Below are 19,772 nucleotides of genomic sequence, written 5' to 3'. Positions count from 1 at the left end.
ACGACGATGACGACGACTGGAGACGCCATCAGCCATAGCCCCTAAGGGGCTTCACCCCTAAAGGGGTCCCCTATTGGTATATTTGGAAAGACACATTTCCAAGCTTTGTTACTGTAATAAATCCAGGCGGCAAGTTGACTTGCATGGAACGAAATTTCGCTATTTGTGTGTTAAAGGTTATACTTTCGTCTTCGCATTTATATTTGTCCATGACTGTACATGGCTGCCATGACAAAGCCCGCGCAGGCTCCACACCCCCCACTCCTTCTTCGTCATCTCTGGTGGGCATGGCCCTGGGGCATTGTACACCTTGTCCCGTGACATTATCCCTGGTGGAGGCCAAGGCAAGGAGGAGGTTACGATGCGGATGACATTCAACAGCGAGGTCCTGCCGCCACGCTTGACGATGATTTCCTTGATGATGCCTGGCCCCGCAACAGCGATGCCCTGAAGGCAGCCACGAAGCTTCGTGGGTACTCGGAACCACGTCGGAGGAGACCAGGTGAGACCTTCGTCCCGTGATAATAATATTTTGTAAGAAATTCTCCGAGAAATCAAGTAGCGCAGCGATTATTTTAAGCGTAGCCACAATATCGATGAAATACCTTTTTTTTTTTTCTGCGTGTATTCGGGAAAAATTACCGAGTGAAAAAAAAGTACTGCTATAGCGTGCGGTTGTTTATTCAGGCGAGCAAAGTGATGTGATGGTAAACTTATAAACAATGTTTACATTCCAGGGAAATATAATACACAAGTTAAACAGGGGCGATAAACGCTGCTAAAAAACACTTGCGCAAAAAAGGGCGGATGACGAACTGAGTGGCATGAAACCAAATATAAATACTCCCAACCTGTTCTGACGGGTGTCGGATGAGAGTTCTGCTATCAGGGGTTCGCACGCGCCTTTTCCGTTTACCGAAGTCTCGAGCTTCCGAACCAAGCCCAAGTTCGCAAGAAAAAGAAGCCTTGGGTTGCAAAACTCCTATTTATATGATGCTCTGCATTTCTGGCTTTCAACTTCGCGTTTCTAGTGGTGCAAGCATAACATGCGGGTAAGCATTATTTTGGAGCGGGTCTGCCGCCGGCGTTAATAAATCTGGCTCTCTCGAGCGCTATATGTATATATATAAGGTAAGTAAAGAAAGGGACACACGAGAAAAACATAAAAATAAAAGTTTACTGACATTTTAGAGAGAGGACTTGCTTTCTTCAAAATACATAGTATGCTGGTTTCAGTATTATATAGAAATAATGTAGCAAGGGGAGGGAGAGTTCATACAATCGGTTCATGTTTGGACGGCAATGAAAAAAATGAGAGAATTCCAAGAGGGAAGAACAAACCAATCAACTTAACAAGGTAATTGCTAGTTTCAGTGTCCAGTGGCCCATACCTCGGCAAAACTTGGCGCCACTCACTCACATTCGCACAAAAAATGTATTTTTCCTGCTCTAAATATGTAAGATAAACGTTTGTTCCTCCTACTCCTCCTCATGCACTCACTCACACTCACGCTCACCAGTCGCCCTCACCACTCGCAATCAAGCTCACTACGCGACCTCCACCACTCGCACCCACTCGCGCTCACGCTCACCACTCGCCGTCACCATGCGCACTCACTCGCGCTCACCCCTCGTGGTCTCCCCTTGCACGCGAGTGTGTTCAGCAGACCATCCATGAGTCATGACACCGGATTAGTGCTTAATGGAACAAATAGCGCTGAACTTAGCACGACGACAACAGCATAAAAGGAAAAAAAAGGGCACGCAAAACGGAACATGCGCTACTAGCAACTGTGAAAAGTTTAATAAACAAGACAACATATAAATACCCCTGCCACCTCATATCACTTCCCAGTGCACGTACGAGTTATATTACTTCATACAACAGTTTTTTAGATACTGAGTCCTCTTTCCAGCAACCATACTGACAGACAACTGACGCACTCACCTTCTAGGCCAGAAACCATAGAAAATGTATCGCAGATTTCCCTTGTAACTCTGTCCCGTGATTTTAAGAGCACCTTCGTGTTTGGGAAATCTGGAGTGCATTTGCCCTTGGCGTAGTGCTGTGCCAGATTGCCAGAAATAGCCGTCTGCTGACGCAGCGCACGGTGCTCCTCCAGGTTTTCATTTAGACATCGTCCTGATTGCCCGATGTACGCCTTTTTGCAAGTAAGCGGGACCATGTATACAACGCCAACAGAGCACTTCAGAAACTTGCGCATGTGCGCGACACCACAACCAATGTCTCTACAAGTGCCCATTTTCTTGGTCTTCAGTGCTTTATCTACCAGATTGCACATGCTTCCAAGCTTATCTGGTGCAGAACAAACTACCTGTACCTCATGTTTGCCCCCTATTTTTTTCCAGGGATGGGACAAACCAAGAATATACGGCATCACCACCGCACGTCTCTCTGGTTGTGCACACGTCGATTCTTTTCTATAAACAACAACCGACATAACCGTTCTTGCAACAGAACCGATCACATATACTGGATAGCCAATTTTTTTGTTAGCCTGGCTGTTTGTATATCAAGTTCAGCGCTATTTGTTTCATTATGTCTAGATACCAACTAGCCCAACACCAAGCTTTATAAGTATTAGTGGATTACGGCGTCAGAGGGTCATTCAAATCATACTTATAAATAAACGCGCTACCAGAAAATTAATTCTAGGATGCCCCATAGCAGGAGCTCAGTGACGACATATTTCCGAAGCTATAAGCAATCCCGCCGTTACAACCACCACAGCGAGCAACTCCTTCCACGAATAGCCAATGGCGACTACCAGTGCAATAGTGACGTTCACCGCGGTAAGCCCCGCCAATGGCGCGGGTTGCGCGAGTGCGCTCGCGGGTGGTGAGCGGGGCTTACGGCGAGTGGCACTCGCACCCGCGAGTGATGAGCGGGGCTCCCCGCGAGTACTCTCGCCCTCGCGAGTACGAAGTGCGGCTCGCCGCGTATGGCGCTCGCACTTGGGAGGGGTAAGCGGGGCTCACTGCGCGTGGGGCTCGCACTCACTCGCACTCACACTCGACAGTTTAAAACGGTGGCAGAGCTCGCTCACCACTCCCTCATGCGTGAAGAGTGGGGTGTGTGTGGGTGCACTCGTGAGTGAGCCTGCCGAAACATGCCCGTGGAAACAGGGGGCAAGAGAGAGGTCAAAATAAGATATGTCCATTCACGCATATGGCGCCCATCTGGTCATACACATCCGTTCTAAAAATCAGAGTCACATGATTGAAACATGAGAGAGTACTACACTCCGCTTTTGGTGGGGGGAGTAAAGCGTAGCGCCCAAAAAAAGCAGTCAAAAAGGGAGTTTCGACAGGAAATGAACCTACATTTCTATACAAAGAGCAGCAAAAAGCAGCAAAAACAAAATCACAGGGGAGAACAGGTCATGAAAAGGAAGATAACAGAAGACAGGTGCGCGCACTCGACGCGCACCTGGAGGTACACATATGGTCGGCACATGGGGGCCTCAGGGAACCCCGAGGCGGTCAGCAATGGGTATTAGAAAGCAGGATTACAAGAATCGAAGGAAGGAGGAAAGCAATGACACACGCTCGCATGCTCAAATGGATAACGAAGTGGGAGTCTCAAAGCTAACAATGGTACCGCAGCGTTCTACCCAGAACATAATGTCCAGACTTGCTGGTCAGATTCGCTTTAGTGAAGCCACTAGCACGATGCCTCTAGGCTAGCAAAGGAGCTTGTTTTCAGGGAAAGAAGCACCTTCTGGTCTCTCCCGGAAAACCAGCACCCATTCCTGCATCATGTCGACCCAACTTTGGCACTGAGGTTACCGGAGCGACTTCCACGTCGGCTAGAGACTTTGCTCCATCGCTTACGTCTCAACGTGGCGCTAACACATACCTACCGCTATCGCCTTGGCCTAACCTCGAACCCCTATTGTGACAACTGCGGTTCACCAGAAACCGTCAAGCATATTTTACTGGAGTGTCCTACATACTATCAAGCAAGAAACAACCTCGCACAGAAGATCGAGTGCCTCAACCACAGTTCCTTGACTTTAAAAGCACTTCTGGGACCATGGCCATCTCCCTCCTCTCAGCGTAAAGTGCTAACCGCATTATTTGAATATCTCAATGACATCGGCGTCGCTGAGCTGATATAGGACCAGACCATTCTTGCACTGTACAACCGCCCATAGACTTTTCACGTGTCGCACTGACGGACCCCAACGCACACGCTTCCTCCTTTGTTTTTACTTCTATTATTTTCTCCTTTCTTCTCTCCCTTCCACCTTTCTTCCTATTGCAACTTTTTCCCTTCTCCCGTGCCCCGCAAAGTAGCATGTCGGCGTTAACATGCCGGCAGACCTCTCTGCTTTCCTCTAATAAAGAGCTTTCTCTCTCTCTCTTTCTCTCTCTATCTCTCTCTGTGCTAAGAAACACGGTGCTAGCACGCAACCACAACCGTCTTCTGGGGGCCGCCAACTTATGGGAGAATAGTATCGAGGGAAATAAATGAGCAGGCATAAGACCATCCTGACAAATACAGAATTACAGAGTATGAATAAGAAGGAGGGAGTAGGAGAAGGCGAAAGCCGAAATTTTAATCGGAGGAAATAAACGTCAGTTTCCCGTAACTTTTATTGATGCCAAACGGCCCTTCCTCGTTTGGCATCAATTAAAGTTATGGGAAACTGACGTGTCTTTCTCCCCGCAGCGGAAGCTTCTCCTCTGTCGTGGTCCAGCTGCAGCGAAGAAAGCTTGCTGGCCGCTCGGTAAGTGCGGGGCGATTACAACAATCCCTATCCGAGAAAAAGGGGTCGCATTTTGGCCGCCTTTGGAGATGTGGTCGGAGCTACACGAAAAAGAAAAAAACAATGTTGGACTGGCATCTTCAGGCATCCTGCGGTGAGTCCAGGACGATAACTGAAGAACGCCAGTTTCCGCATCAGCACACCAATCATCAGTCTACGTGCGCGAAGCCGTACGTACTGCGCCAAAAGGAAGGACTGCTACTACGAAGTCGCGTTCAAAGCATTCGGAGAAACCAAGGCCTCCCTGCCCGGGCTGTCTAAAGGGACTTGTTTAGGCCCACCATCTCGTTGGATCGTTGAGGACGGCTGTCGCTTGCGGCGCGGATGACGACTTCTAATGTAATACCCGTCCATGTTTCATCCCCTTTCTCTGATATCGGCTTTTTTTCTGCCAAGGGCTCCATTCTAACCTCCAGTGGCACATGTAGATGTAGATACGTGCATCTGCTAGTGGTCGCTGCAAGCGTCATGTCCCCAAGCGTGTGAAGTGACGTCATGAATTCATAGCATTGTGGTGGCACATTGCTCCGTCACGTTTTTTAAAAGCGAAACTGTTGGGCGAATCGCTTGTGCGTGGTGTCCGCAATCAAAAATGCCAAACTAATTCCGAGCGCGCGTGCAATCGCGCCTCCAGCACACATTCGTCAAGCTAAGTATACCCACTTAGGGACAGTGGCCAGTTGTGGCAAAAAAAAACTCCAGCGTTCACCACGTGCATCGAGCGCACGTTCGTCAAGCCAAGCACACCCACCTAAAGAGATTCGGCAACATTGGCCACCAAAAACTCCAGCGTTCGCCGTATCGTGGCAATACTAAAGACATGTCATAGCGTACGTCCCTCGCTCTTTTATCCTCGTGTCATCGTGCACATGTGCTCTGTACCGTAGAAGAGCCGTGACTTGAATGTAGAAGCAGCTGTAGGTTAATTGACTTTACATAGCCAGGCCCAGGATAGTTTGCACGGCCGACAAAGAGGCCGCGCTTCGAGAGGCGCGGCCTGCAAACTATACGCTTGAGACGATAAGTCGCGCTGGCAGAGTGGCGTACGAAAACGTCGACCAAACGACGAGCTCATTATGGCTTTGCTCAACATAAGGAAAATACCATGCCGCCGACGTCAACCACGACACCACAACGATACGAAAACTTAATTTGTGTCTGTCGATGATCAGCTACAACATCTTTACCATTCGAGCCTTCGCCTGAGTGCAAGCTTGGTGGTGGTGGTGGCAAAACGTTTATTGAGCCACAGGGAAGGGATAGAAGGGCGTGGTTAGCCTCCCAAGCCCACGAGGCCTCTTTTCCGGGCTGCCTCCAGTGCGCGCCGCACCAGGGCGACCTGGCGCTCCGGTGCGGAGCGGGTAAGCTCGGACTCCCACTGCTCAGTGGAAGGGGATGGGGGTGTTGGGGGCAGGAGAAGACGAGGTGGTAGGTGTTGCAAGCTTCCCTGATTTTTTTTTTCATATATATAAGAGGAAATGTCGCACATGGTCCATTTCCTGTACACCAATTCCCGAGGCCTCCCGTCGGAGTGGAATTAGGATAAAATAGTGGGATGCTCTACGCCAAGCAGGCATACTTCAACCAGGGTATTCTGGTTAATAAAGGACGCGCTCTACATAATGGGCTTAACCCTGAACACTGGTGTCCGTACTCCTTTAATGGAAAAGCCGTAGGCTTCGGCGCAGCGTACATACTTGCGAGGGATGAATATGAAGTCATGAGGCCACCACATTACAACACGGCCGATGAAAAGAACGCTTCTTTGAGAGCGATCCCCCTTGGTTGAAGCAGACAAAGAGAAGCCCGAGGGCGCCATTCGATTTCAAACGCAAGCAACTCTAGGAAACGGAACAGCCTCTTCTGTTCTTTAACTGTCAACACTGTGCTCGCGTTATTCGATTTTGAGTGCGTGCTCTGTAACGTTTCTCTTGAAAGAAAAACACCCGGAAAGTCTTCGCACTTTTCTTCTATCAGAAACTACGCTCGCCTCCAACTTTTTTTTCTTCTTATCGCACAGTCGTGTTTACATTTCCTATCGCCATACGTCTCGTCGCTCCGCACTGTTTGCCGAAGATTGCCGGGGAACAAAAGACTCTCCCACGAACCCTGTGTTAGTTCTGCGCTGGCGTAACGTTGTCTCCAGAAGAGAAAAAATAGGCATCGGGAAGGTAAGGTGGGTGACAGTTCTTCAAAAAGCAGAAATAAACATAGCACAAGCGAGGATGCTTTGTGTACATTCGCCCAATTCCCCTTAGGCCTTGGATGGTATGGTATGCAGAAACCGCTTCTCGAATGAATGAGCCAATTTGAGGCCGAGCTGAAAGAAGAGCAGAACGGGTGGAGTGTCGGACAGAGCAGAATATTTGGGTATGCAAATTTGAAGGCAGCTGACACCGTGAAAGGTGCAATGAAACGGGTTCGCCCTAAGGGCAATGTATAGTCAGCTTCACGCCCAACGCCCGCGTAGCGTATCACGCATTTCATTCAGTGCCGGATTCTCCGTATGTACTAACTGATCGAGCATCAAAGCGTGCGATCAAAACGCTACAGGGTACAAAATTAGGTTGATCGTCTTCGGTGCACCTGAGATGTTCGTCCAAGCTGGAGGCATCATTTACGAACACAAACCCTGCGCTTTTTCCCAAGGGAGCCGACAAATGTCACTCGATAGTTGAACCATGCCCCATAGATTTCTTTGCGGAATAGCACGTCACCCCGTCCTTATTCTCATCCGTGTGTTGTAGCTATAGTTTGTGGCTGGTTGTTTTGCAGCAACACATCCTTTTATCAATTTCCGATGGAGGAATTGGCTGGTTTTTTACTGTGGCGGAGTTTCCATTGCAACTAATGAAGTGAAGCTTCGCATTGTTACGGAAACAGACGAAATTAAGTATAGGTGGAGTGACAAGCGCACAAGACAGTGTATAAACTGTACGTCATTTCCCCTAAATGTCTTTCCTTCTCTACTGAAAAGTCAGCACTACTCGTCCTCCGCCCTGCACAGCGAAAGCGACGGTGAGCGTCCGGATGGCCGAAGAAGCCACCGGGAACCAAAATCTCCTGTGACTAATGCGACAGAGGGGGCCCCTACGCTCGAGCCGAGCTCTGATTCTTAGCAAATAAAGTTCTCTCTCTCTCTCTCTCTCTCTCTCTCTCTCTCTCTCTCTCTCTCTCTCTCTCTCTCTCTCTCTCTCTCTCTATCTCTCTATCTCGCTATGTCTGTATCGCGAGCGCGCGTGCGTGCTTTTTAGGGAAAGATAATATCTACTGACCAAAGGGAGCGAGGTGACAGAGGACACAAGTTCGATATAACAACATTGCGTTAGCCCTTTTATTCTGTATATATGAAGAATAAAAGAAAAAAAAAGGGTAATGCCGGACCAGAAAAGCCACAAAACGCTGAAGTCCTAATCCACAGGGATCCCCATCGTCATCCTAGCGCGAGGGCGCTACAGGCACTTCAATGACGGAATTGTCGATGCGCGCTTTCATTCGTGGTCGCTCCGTTTTTGCTGCTGTGTTGTAGTCCGTGCAGGGATCACGGAAGGTGATCTTCGCATGCCTTTTCTCAAGCATACGGCATGATTGTCCGGTTCAAGGGTAGTTTCCGCAGGTCCTTACGTCATTGAGCAAAGCTAATTTCTCCAGGTACAAACCCGAGAAAAAAAAACGCCCGTGTGTACGATATTTCGTCGCGCGTTAATGAACTTCAGGTGGTCACAATTAATCGAGAGCATTCCACTAAGGGGCGCCTCGTCGCCTGCGTTGCGTCGGCACGTTAAACCCTACAATCAATCACTTACAAACCCGGGAAACGCTTGGTAGCGTCCCTCTGACCTTTAAGAGACCGCAACGTGCACTCAAAGTCAAGCAAGCCTACGTGCGGTTCTTGATTGATTGATTGGTTGATTCATTGATTGATTGATAGTGGTATCCATTTGTAACGAGCTAATGACAAGTCATGTTCCCAAAAAATCTAATACATCTATGTTTTATACTCCTCGTTTAATACTAGCGCTGCTCTTAGGGCACGCAAAAGTACTTTTTTTTGTTACACCTGGTAGCTACCCTAGGCAACAATCCCCTCTGCTTCTCGTCCACCAGCATTCTAAGCTTCTTTTAGTCACCTCGAGAGTCTTGAAGTTAACTCCCTCTACGCCACCCTTAAATCCTATGGTTTCTGGAAGCCGAATATTTCCCTCATGTAAATTTGGATGGATACACCCACACTCCAACATTAATAGCCGGATAGTTTCTGTTTCTATTCCGCGCCGACGGAAGGGCCGCGACACCGCGCCAGCCACCGAACGACTCGATTCGTGTCGGCGACGGCTTCCTCGGTGAAAGCCTACAATCGTTAGATTGTTTCGATTTAAGAGGGGGATAGGGGAAGAGTTAGGGCGCGCGCTACAAGACAACGATACGAGGTGCTAAATGCATCAAACTTCGTGATCGCCGCCACAGCGGCACTGCGCCAAGCGGCGTCTGTATTTTGTCTTGCTGTGCAATTGTGTGCGCGTTTACTGCGTGGTCTAGCCGGATAACATAGCTTTCGCTTGACGAACTTAGCTTACTAGCGTTCAACTGCGGTTCGCATTTATGTGTCCTGTTCGAGACTCAAAACTCTTTCTTATGGATGACCGCCGTCCACACTCGAGAGTATGCCTATGGTTGCCTATATTGTGTGTCACAAGGCCGTGTGCTTTTGCTGGTCATCCACTCGCGCAGAAGAAAATGGCTCCTGATTTTTAACACGAAAGTATATAACGCCCGGTGTTGCAACCGGGCGGGGGCCCCCGATCCGTTCTCCGTGGCCTCCAACATACGATGGGTAGCGTGTATGATGCGAGCGGCCAGCCGCTGTTGCAGCCGAAGAGAAGTCCAGAGCAGTAGGATAACGTACCTGTTTACTTCATAGCGAGAGGTGAGCCGAAGCCAAAAAAACATACAATGCCCTGACGGGCGAGGTTACAATACAGGACTCGAGCAGAGCGACCGCATGGATTCGCTGCTCAGACAGGAATGAATTTCAGCGTTTGTGCTGCTTCTATGTATACCCAAAAAAACGCCCCCAACAGTAACACGCCACGAACATCACAGACACACACAAAGCTCTTTCCCCAGTTTGTGAGTCATTCATTGCCTTGCTGCACGTGGCGTCCGAGAGAGGGGAGAGAGTGTCCTTGAAAGGTGCCGGGGTCGCGCTATCGAATGTTGATCGCGCCGATAGCGAAACGTCTGAGCCGGGTATGTCGATGCGTGACTCACCGCCGCGCTGGGGCCTGAAGGGTGTGGCGAACGTCGTGGCTTCGCACGTGGAAGCTGATGCGGGAAACACGTGGCGGCTGATGCGGGAATACACGTGGCGTTGGCCGATTCGTAACAACTAAACACGTGGCGTTGGCCGATTCGTAACAGCTTCTCCGCCGGGGGTCCGAGATCCCGATGGATAAGGGTCTACAACCGTTGTCCGGAGGGATGCTTTCGCAGTGAAGTGCTCAGCAGACGCTCGACTCCAGGCCTGGGCTGTACGACACCGTGCTGGAGCTTCACAGGGCCGATCACTGGACGAGTAGTGGCTCCCCAAGAACGTCTCTGGCTTGGTCAGGCAAGCAACAGAACAACACAGCAAGACACAACCGCATCGCCGGCAAGTGCGAAGACAAATCCACACTGAAGATCTACCAGGCTTTTAGTTGCGATAAAATGCGCTAATAACTAACTACACTAGTTATATTTTAGCCCAGCAGTACTTTAGACAAGTGCACAAACTTGAAAGGTGACATTTCGCGTGATTGGAAATGTCCATACAAAAAAAAACGTAATCGTAAAGGCGAAACCTTTTTCAGGAAAAACAAAGAAATCGAGAAAGTCTGGCGTCTACAGGCCATTTCTTGGCTTAAGGACTCCGACTTAAGCCATCAGCATTGCCATTCAGTTTCCCCTTTTTGTACCGCACTTCAAACGTATACTGCTGCAGAGCCAGACTCTCAACGCTGCTGTGACCGTGTGAAATGACACCGGTCGTCTTGTTCGAGAAAGGTCGAGCGAGCGGGATTTTCCCCCGTTCATACGTTAGGCGCGCACTCCTTGGAGGCGGCGTTACTTCGGCGCGATGCGAGCTCACGGCTTTGCCCCTCGGCGTGCCCGCATTAAAACACGCGCCGCAAGTACGCGCAGAAGTTTTCCCTCTCTCCTCGTTACTCACCTTTTTGCGAACGCATTCGGCAAACGAACCTCGGAACGCGTTTACGTTCTCTCCTCTAGGCTGGTCGGTTCCCGACTTCGGTTCAGCCACAGGCGACACCGGAACCTCAACTAGCTCAGCCGATGTTGGCCTATAGTCGGGAGCATCAGCTGGGAGTGAAACGGGCACGACGAGCTCTTTAGACACCTTGTAGTTCCCTACAGTCACTACCTCGTCGCCACTCGCGCTTTCAGCGACAGCCTCGGCACGCGAAGACCGAAGCGTGTTTCCGTTCTCCTTCCTTCTTGCCAGAACCACACTACACCTAGGCTGCCCTCTCTAAGAAGACGGCTCAGTTGCCCGCGAACTGCGCGCGTTCGGGTCGACAGCCGTTTTCAAGGATTCCCGTGATCTAGCGCACTTCGAACATCGCGATGAAACATCTCCGCTCAGCGTAGGGGCCTTACACACAGTGTACTTACGCTGCCCTCCGTCGCTAGCCTCTGGAAATGCCCAATCATCGCTTTCCGTCTGAGTTTCGCCATTCCTCACAGAGGTGGCGACCCTATCGTTACTCGAGCTCTTCGCAGCGAGCCCAGCTGGTTCTTTCCTCGGCAGTGTCTCAAAATTGTACCCCTTTTCGTTTAACAGCTGATCCGACCTGTTCGAGAATAGGTACCTGTACTCCGGCAGAAGTTGTGGGGATACTGCTGCCTGCGTCACAAGTTCACCAAACGGACCTCCGATGCTGACCTTAGCAATCGGCAGACGCACGTTTCGTGCTCCTACGGCTGGCTTCACCCAAACACACTGCCCTGTTAGCTGATCCGGTTCAACGTACGAAAGGTCGACCATGTCTACCGTCGCCGCGGAGTCACGAAGAACTCGGCACGGTTTACCATTGACGACTAGCTCCCGTACGTACGGCTCTAGAAACTGCCTGCTCTCCTCACTCTGATCTAGTACGTGAAAGACTAGTTTTCCCTTCTTACAACTGGCAGCGAAATGTCCCGTCTCGCCGCAGTTGTAACACGCAACCTGTCTGCGCGCTTCAAAAGCTTTCTTTCTGCGCTGCTCCTCAGCGTCTGCTGCTCTCTCTTCGTTATCGTGGCCAGTTTCTCTATCCACGAGAACGACTTCCCTTGCTCCACCATCTACCTGGGGAGCTCTGCCTTTCGGCCCTGACTTATCAGGCCTCGGCCTGAACTCTTTGTGGCCGTCTTTCGGCCCCTGCGCACCTCGACGTGCGACGACCTCGTCGGCTAGCTGGGCTGCCTGATCCACAGTTTTTACCCCTGGCCTATCTTGCACTCAGAGTCTCAGGTTTTCTGGTAGACGGCGGTAAAACTGCTCAAGACCGAAGCACTAAACTACTTTGTCGTGCTCTCCGAAAGCCTCTGCCTCTTTGAGCCACTCTTCCATATTTGCCCTCAGCTTGTAGGCGAACTCAGAGTACGACTCGCCTCTAGCTTGCTCGGCTTCCCGGAACTTCTGGCGAAACGCCTCTGCTGACAGCCTGTACTTACGCAGGAGGCTCGACTTGACTTTCTGGTAGTCCTCCGCCTCCTCCTTTGGCAAGCGGGCCATCACGTCGGATGCCTCACCTGGCAAAAGCGTAAGCAGCTTTTGCGGCCATGAGTCTCGGCTAAACTGGGCCCTCTCACACGCACGCTCGAAGTTGACCAAGAAAAGACCGATGTTTCTCCTACCTTGTAGGGTCGCATGAGGTCACACATTCGTAGCGTAGGCCGCTCAGTCGCCGCAGACTGCACGCTGCTGCCACTCTGACGCCTAGATCGAGATGCCTCGATGTCAAGACGTTTCATTTCTAGCTCATGCTGTCGCTCCTGTTCTCGCGTTTTATCCTTGCGTTCCTCACGCTGGCGCTCAGCCTCTGCAGCCTGACGCTTAGCGGCCTCCCTGTCATTGATCAGCTCAATGCACTCTGACAGCTCGTCATCGTCAGCCCCAACAGCGAGTATAGCCTGTATCAGCTCTGGCTTTCTCAGCGCGTCCGTAACATCCAAGCGCAACTCTTTTGCAAGCTCCAACAACTGCGGTTTTTTCAACGCCTTCAAATTCATGGTCGGTCTAGAGTACTGCTTTCCCACTGCTCCCAAAAATGTTTTCCGCGAATAACACCCTTGACCACCGTGAATTCTGCGAAGTCCGAAGCCGCCTTGACGTCCGTGGTGTTGGGTCTCGCACCGCTGGCTCCAGGTGTCACGAAGTTGTCATCCGACCGCTGCCAACCAGTGTTGCAACCGGGCAGGGGCACCCGATCCGTTCTCCGTGGCCTCCAACATACGATGGGTAGCGTGTATGATGCGAGCGCCCAGCCGCTGTTGCAGCCGAAGAGAAGTCCAGAGCAGTAGGATAACGTAACTGTTTACTTCATAGCGAGAGGTGAGCCGAAGCCAAAAAAACATACAATGCCCTGACGGGCGAGGTTACAATACAGGACTCGAGCAGAGCGACCGCATGGATTCGCTGCTCAGACAGGAATGAATTTCAACGTTTGTGCTGCTTCTATTTATACCCAAAAAAACGCCCCCAAGAGTAACACGCCACGAACATCACAGACACACACAAAGCTCTTTCCCCAGTTTGTGAGTCATTCATAGCCTTGCTGCACGTGGCGTCCGAGAGAGGGAAGAGAGTGTCCTTGAAAGGTGCCGGAGTCGCGCTATCGAATGTTGATCGCGCCGATAGCGAAACGTCTGAGCCGGGTATGTCGATGCGTGACTCACCGCCGCGCTGGGGCCTGAAGGGTGTGGCGAACGTCGTGGCTTCGCACGTGGAAGCTGATGCGGGAAACACGTGGTGGCTGATGAGGGAATACACGTAGCGTTGGCCGATTCGTAACAGCTAAACACGTGGCGTTGGCCGATTCGTAACACCGGTTATACCAAGATCGAGCCGGCGTCATATCCGTCACAGAAATGACATCGCCAGAAAAAGTTCAAATGATGCGGCAGCGCCCGGATTCGAGCCACGAACTCTCTCGCCGCCAGAGGAAGCACACAGCGCTCGGCCGAATGTGCTATGGATTCAAGCGCAAGTAGGCCTGCGAACGTGTGTTATATCTTTCCTACCACTTTCTTTGTTAAGATTGTGCTGCCGTTGAGAAAAGGCGAAGCGAAGTAGTTCATCATGACGCTAATGAGCGCCGACAGCAGGCGCCTCGATGCCAGAGTCTTCATGCACGCGTGGCGAGGGTGAATTGAGGCACCCTCCGCCACCTACTGCTTTTGGTTTCGGTTTCGGTTCGGTTTACTTCGCACGATTTTTAAGTGGCTGTGGTTTCGGTCGAATTTACGCAACGTTCCGGTGCGTACAATGCAGCGTTTAAAGTTGATGCGTCTAGCGGTGCCATACCGACGAAATATAAATAGTGATGTGCAAGTTCATAAAGGATGCACAATAAACATTTGAATGCTCCTGTGAAGGCACACTTCACTTTCGTGTTGTACCGATTCCTATGAGAAAGGCACCAACCACATGTTTGCTTAATCGCTGAGCGCGTATGACGGGAGGCCTCGAGTGCGAGCATGACAATTTTTAAAAGCGGCCCTTCATGTCGGTTATGCGGGTATATTTTAAGAGCTGGAAACATGACTTCTGTCTGCTGCTGGAGGGAAGTATCGCGCCTTAAGGAAGCTGCCCGTCGTGCGTTCTGGGTACTTATACGTTGCGCAGTGTGTCAGCAGTTGTAAGTGAATATATGTGGAATCTTGTTTAAAGCAATAGCCCTTGGACGTCTTTTTGAGGCAGTCTGCAGCGCTTCCTACACTCACCATATTTAAACAAAAATAAGGAAGGAAAAAATAAATGCGCAGAAAGTACTGCGCCAAAATAACTTCTTTTTATCGACAAAAAAACGTAAACTGAGAGCGACAGAAAAGGTCAGAGCAATGAGAAATGCAAAAATACGGTGCCACAAGTAGCACGCAACGGACTTCGGATTACAAGCTGCAAAATGTAATGGATAATTAAAACAATAACACGTTGTGATGTCCCGCAAGGTGCAAACAAGCGTGCATTATTCACGCGAAAACTCGAAGTGACGGGGCCCCGACAGGGGCGCGTGTGGAGTGCCCGCCTCTTCCGGTGCTGCGTTTTTCTACCTTTCATCATGTTTTTTTCTCTTCACAAGATCGAGGTTCTTACCTGAGGGAGATGGTCAGCTCTCGGACGTGCTTCCGGATTCCGGAAGTCAAGCGTAGTGCACTGTAAGCTCCTGGCAGATGGAGGCTGAAAAGGGAGAAAAATGATGCGGAAAGACGTCACTCACTAATCCAATACCTGCGTGCACCAAAGAAAATAGTTGCGCACACTTCCAGCAACTTAGTTCACTGCAGACCAGACAGGCTGAAAAGCAGAAAAAAAAAGACAAGTCAAATGAGAGAAAAGGGAACACCCCAGAAGGCGGAAATGAATGCGATTGCTGTTTCTTGTTAAGGGCTGGCAGAGATGGAGCGCGGTCAAGGCTTAACAAGATGAGCCGTGTTTTCTCGAGTCCGCAAAGAATGAACCCGAAAAGGATTCCATGGGTGCGAGCTCTGAAGACGGTGGATTATGCTTCACAACAAGCATACATGAAAAAGTAACTTTCTGCATTACCCGCTGGAGCCTCCACTGCGCTGTATGTTTTTACTTCATTACGTGCATCTCCACAAAATTGCAGCAGAGTTGGCAGAGGGGACAAGTTGCTGGAAGTGGAGAGAACAATATGAGCCCCCAATCGATCCTTTGCGGAGAATATAAAAATAAAGCAGGCTCTTGGAAGTTTTTTTTTTAAATGACGGACTTTAAGCGAATATAGGGTACTCGATAGACTGCATACTTCAGCTTGAACGAAAAAACGCAGAAAGTTAGAAGAAAACACGAACACAATGCAGCCGTGTTTTCTTCTAACGTCCTGCGTATACATCCCACACAATGAGTATCAGCGATAATATAAGACAGCGATGCATATATTGTAACGGCTGAAACAATAGTTGCAACAGAACTATCTATTTACACGGGCGTACGTCTGCCCACAAGTTAGAGGGTGCGACTAGTTCCATCCGATCTATCTTCTTCGTTGCCCTCAATTATGCCACGGCGCACATTGTTCGGCGCTCTTGTGCCACGCACTGTCCCCCAGCTGGGCACGTGCCACCATGCTGGTGACTTCCAGCTGCGTGTCAACCAACGGGGTGGTCAAGCTTATGTGGAACATGGGTCGTGGCAATGCGAGCATAAAGTACGTTAGCGCCTTTGAAGCTCTTTAGGCGAGAAATAAAATTAGCTTGTCTAGTTTTAAACTGAAGTGTAGAGAGAGAGAGAGAGAGAGAGGAGACAAAACTTTATTAAACTGAGCTTGTCTTTAGCGTGAGAAGTTACTGGTCGTCACTGTGGCGTTAGGCACACCCACACGGCTACAGCTACGGACAGTGCCCCAAAACGGTGCCACGTGTTTCTGAGTTTCGATACACACTATTTTACGGCCTATAAATCTAATAAAATCTTGTTACGGCTCATCTTTCAGCCAATATTGGTCGCAGGCTTTTCGGTGGCACAGAGAAGTTCCAACGAGGCCGCGTTTCTCCCGAGATAAATTTCGTAGGAAATCACTAGCCATTCGACGTTCTAAGAGTCGAAGGAAAGCTTTTTTAGCACACGGCATAAAAGTGACTCAGAATCGAGGTAAGAGGTTGTTTCTCTTGAGCGTTTACCGCGATTACCCACGACAAAGCCCCGTTCCAACACGCAGAATAACTATTAGCCTTGAAAATGGTGCTTATTGATACTAACTAATCTACTGAATATGCATGTAAACGTAATGACACGTACCACGTTAAAGTCCAAGTCTTGCTTTCATGTTGCAAATGATGCCTGTTATTAATTAAACCTACTCAAGATGCGTAATCAGCTAATCAGGTGAGTAAGTAAGTTTGAGGTGTGCGGAATGGTGTGGAATGGTTTGGAATGGTGTGCGACTTTGGTTGTGCCCGCGTTCTAAAAGCACGAGCACTCACACACCGGGACCTTCCTTTGCTAGCGCGTCGCGCTTCAAAGACACGTGCAGCCTCCGATGTTTTTGTTCGCAAACACAAAAACAAAGAGAAGACTAGCCATATCAGCTTCGCTTAAGACAACCGTGGGGCGACACGCACACGCACGCACGCACATTTACACCCGCGTGCACACACGCAGGCACGTATACACGTGAACGCAACACACACACACGCGCACACAAGCACGCACGCACACACAAACACACGCACACACACACACGCACACAGACACACATGCACGCAGGCATGCACGCACACACATACACACACACGCCACACACGCACGCACACACACCCGCACGCACACACACGCAAACACACACACACACTCACTCACACACAAACGCACGCACACCCGCACGCGCACACACGAACAAACACACACACGCACACACACACGCAGGCACACACGCACGCACACACACACACGCTCACACACCAGCACGCATGCACACCCACACAGGCACGTGCGCACGCACACACACATACGCACACACACAAGCACGCACACACACACACACGCAGGCACGCGCACACGCACGCACGCACGCACACATACACAATCCCGCACGAACGCTCACATACAAACGCAGGCACGTGCATACGCACGCACGCACACACACCCACGCAGGGACGTGCAGACCCACGCACGCACGCACATACACACGCACACACAGAAGCACGCATGCACGCCCACACACAAGCAGGCACGCGCACACGCACGCACGCACACACACGACACATACAAGCACGCCCGCACACACACAAGCAGTCACGCACACACGCACGCCCATACACACACACGCAGGCACGTGCACACACGCGCACACACGCACACACGCGCACACACACACAAGCACGCACGCACACACAAACACACACACACATGCACGCATGCACGCGCACACGCACGCACACACACACACACGCAGGCACCCGCGCACACACACAACACCGGCAAGCGCACACACACGCGCGCGAATGCGCTTACACACGCGCACACACACGTGCAGGCACACACGAACGCACGCGTGCACACACACAAACGCTCACACACACATGCACACACACGCGCAGGCATGCGCACACGCACGCACGCACGCTCGCACGCACGCGCACATACACGCACGCACGTGCACACAAACACGCGCAAGCGTGCATGCACACACACGCAGGCACGCGCACATACACGCACGCACACACACACGCACACACAAGCACGCCCACAGACACACATGAAGGCACGCACACACACACACAAGCACGCACGCACACACACACATGCAGACACGTGCAGACGCACGCACGCACGGACACACACACGCACACACACAAGCACGCACTCACGCACGCACACACAAGCACGCACGCACTCACACACACACGCATGCACGCACGCACACACACACATGCAGACACGTGCAGACGCACGCACGCACGGACACACACACGCACGCACTCACGCACGCACACACAAGCACGCACGCACTCACACACACACGCATGCACGCACGCACACACACACATGCAGGCACGTGCACACGCACTCACGCACACACACACGCATACACACAAGCACGCACACACACACACACTCAGGCAACCGCACAGGCACACACACACGCACACACAAGCACGCAGGCACGCACACACACACGCAGGCACGTGCACACACATAAGAACGCGAGCACGCGAGCACGCACGCACGCACCCACACACATATGCATGCACGTACGCACACATACGCACACAAACACACACACACGCGCATGCGGGCGCGCACGTGCGCGTGCACACACACACACTCAGGCACGGACACACAGACGCACACACACACTCACGTAGGCACATGCACACGCACGCGCACACGTACACAGACACACACGCACACACACAGGCACACACGCACGCACCTGCACACACACGCACACATACATAGGCACACACGCACGCACGCACCCGCACACAAACGAACACACACACGCAGGCACGCACGCACACATACACACACATGCACACACACACACGCGCGCGCACACGCGCGCACACACAGGCACGCGCACACGCACGCACACACATACGCACACACGCACGCAGGCACGCGCACACGCACACACACAAGCACGCGCGCACGCACGCACGCACACAAGCATGCACGCACGCATACATACACGCACGCACGCATGAGCACACACACATACGCGCGCTAATTTCTTCGAAGGGCTGGATTGGTATTCCCAGTGGAAGACGCAAAGTTCACAAAAAATACACGCTCTGCGGAACATTTCAGCGCACTTAGTAGAGAGTTTTAGCTGGCCGTTTTTGACGCTCCGCTATGCTCCCGACGTGACGCTCAGCACAACCGGAGCGTCAGCAGCCGAAAGGCTTTTAGCTAAGCGATAACCGTATCTCCCTCGACGGGGAATGATTCGCGTGACTGGTCGTTCCGCGTGCGCGTGTAAACGAAAACTTCATCCTAAAGGAAACCTAACAATTTGTATTTGGTCACCCAAACAAAGCAAAATGCCGTGTTTCGTGGCCTCATTTAGCCTTTTTTATTTGTATAATGTAGTGGCTGACATGGTATAATTTTTCTAAATAACAATAAACAAGCCGATAAACTTTGGAATAGCCAAGCCAAGGCTGTCTTTCTCGGCGCTAGCCCCGCGCTTCGGTCGACGTTTTTCGCTTCCGTTCTAAAGATCTTTGAGGTTTGTGGCACCATTG

At 51.1% G+C, this 19,772-nt stretch overlaps 1 pseudogene across 1 annotated transcript in view; it reads right to left on the bottom strand.

Moving 5' to 3' along the window:
* Window positions 1-19,772, bottom strand: part of LOC144170854 (5-hydroxytryptamine receptor pseudogene) — a 269,075-nt pseudogene that overhangs the window by 150,311 nt on the left and 98,992 nt on the right. Inside the window, exon 2 of the transcript XR_013322689.1 lies at window positions 15,154-15,237. The product of XR_013322689.1 is annotated as a 5-hydroxytryptamine receptor pseudogene, transcript variant X1 (transcript). The remainder of the gene's footprint in view (window positions 1-15,153; window positions 15,238-19,772) is intronic.

Source organism: Haemaphysalis longicornis, unplaced genomic scaffold, assembly GCF_048455015.1.
Source record: "Haemaphysalis longicornis isolate Haplotype H1 unplaced genomic scaffold, Haemaphysalis longicornis Haplotype H1 scaffold_2, whole genome shotgun sequence".
Taxonomy (NCBI): domain Eukaryota; kingdom Metazoa; phylum Arthropoda; class Arachnida; order Ixodida; family Ixodidae; genus Haemaphysalis; species Haemaphysalis longicornis.
The sequence above is the reverse complement of the archived record's forward strand: the minus strand, read 5'-3'. Positions and strand labels throughout refer to the sequence as shown.